This window comes from Etheostoma cragini, chromosome 5 (genome assembly GCF_013103735.1).
Source record: "Etheostoma cragini isolate CJK2018 chromosome 5, CSU_Ecrag_1.0, whole genome shotgun sequence".
In the NCBI taxonomy this organism is placed as follows: domain Eukaryota; kingdom Metazoa; phylum Chordata; class Actinopteri; order Perciformes; family Percidae; genus Etheostoma; species Etheostoma cragini.
Window position 1 is genome coordinate 8,648,821 of NC_048411.1, and position 1,827 is coordinate 8,650,647.

Sequence of the window (1,827 nt, forward strand, 5' to 3'; positions counted from 1 at the left end):
GGTAGAGGATGGCCACATATAATATTTACACTGCTCTGTTAGATACATGGATATATCTTGGCAATGAAATACATTTTTGTTTATTAATATAGGCAATTTTTCAGGCAGGTGCCTGTGCACTGTCAGAGTCTTCTTGGTTAAAATGGAATTAAAGGTTGTGGTTACTGTCTCAGATTTCGATCAAACCTTGTATATATCAAGAATGTGTCCCAAAACCAAGACCTGTAAAATATTTCTGTTCAAAGGTTAGATAGCAAGCAAAGTCTACTTAGACAGTGATATATTTTGAAAATAAAACTTGTGTTTTGGCTTTAAAATGGACCCTGAAAGTGGCTGAATTTGCTCGAATTTGACCTTGGAAACGGTGTACGGACCCTGACACTGACCGTTGTTGATCTGAAATTAAGACAGATTCAGCAACTGCACGGCTTATATCTCCTTCTATGTGTTTTCAGAAACAATTTTCATAAAGTAAGAGATTGCGAAAGAGCAAGCCCCACTAGCGTTCAATGCTGGGAAGTGGGGCGATCTGTGAAAACGCGTATTTGGACACGTACCACTACTGTATTACAACTAACAATTTTGAGCTTATTTTGTAATTTTAACTCTGTTCTTATTTCATTTCAGCCTGAAGGCACAATGACAGGTTAGTGCATTGTTTTCTCAGGAAAGATATCAGACAGCATTCCATAATATATTATCACAGGGCAGGATTCATCCTGTCTACAATCAGAATGTTTAAAAAAAACAAACATGTCAGCCTCAGTGATTGCACAAGACATGTTTCCTCTTAGCAGTAAAAGCTTATAAATTAATCATGTTTTTTTTTTTCTCTACAGATGCAAGCTTTCAGCGGGAGTTCCTGGAAGCACACAATGCCTACAGGCTGAAGCATGGAGATCTGCTGGAGATCACTGCAGTCATGACTGTATGAAATTGCTAACCCTAACCCTAACCCTTTCATCACAGCCATGCTCAAGCTAAATACATATAATTTAATTTGGAATTATTTATATGATTTTATGGTTATTTTTCTATCTGTCCGTCCATCCATCTTTGTATTTTCATTTTGAGCTTATTTTGTAATTTTAACTCTGTTCTTATTTCATTTCAGCCTTCATCACAACAGGCATGATGACAGGTTAGTGCATTGTTTTCTCAGGAATGATATCCCACAGCATTCCATAATATATTATCACAGGGCAGGATTCATCCTGTCTACAATCAGAATGTAAAAAAAAAAAAAGAAATGTCAGCCTCAGTGATTGCACAAGACATGTTTTGACAGAGAAATTCATTTTTATAAGTCTTTTATTTCATATTTCTCTGCAGTAGTGTCTTAAAATATTATGACTTTCATTTATGACTTTCATGCTTATTATTATATGCACATTTAACAATACCATGTTTCTTTCAAGCCGTGTCTGTGTTTTTTCAGTCGCTGCTGCCTAAACAAAGGGCAATAAATGTCCCGCTGTTGCATATCACAGAAGATAACAAGAGCCCAGGGTCTCTGGCGTAGGCATTAGACCCCTCCTTACATCAACACCTGTGAATCTTGTGTGTGTTTGAATAAAGGGACAGAGCTGCAGAGAAATTGTTGAAGTTTCCACTAGAGCTGCGCTGCGGAAAGGCTGCTCTCGTGGTAGCTTCCCTTTTGCAACTGTCAATTAACTGCTCATTTGCCTTCTGAGTTTCGTTTTCTTGCTTGACCGTCATTATTTAGTAAGGTAAAGTGTTATGAACCTTACATGTTTACTCTTAGCAGTAAAAGCTTATAAATTAATCATGTTTTTTTTTCTCTACAGATGCAAGCTTTCAGCGGGA

At 37.1% G+C, this 1,827-nt stretch overlaps 1 long non-coding RNA gene across 1 annotated transcript in view; it reads left to right on the plus strand.

Moving 5' to 3' along the window:
- Window positions 1-434: 434 nt before the first annotated feature.
- LOC117945281 overlaps window positions 435-1,827 on the plus strand; it is a 4,028-nt gene continuing 2,635 nt past the window's right edge. The window contains exon 1 of the long non-coding RNA XR_004656766.1: window positions 435-447. This is a non-coding gene — a long non-coding RNA (uncharacterized LOC117945281). The remainder of the gene's footprint in view (window positions 448-1,827) is intronic.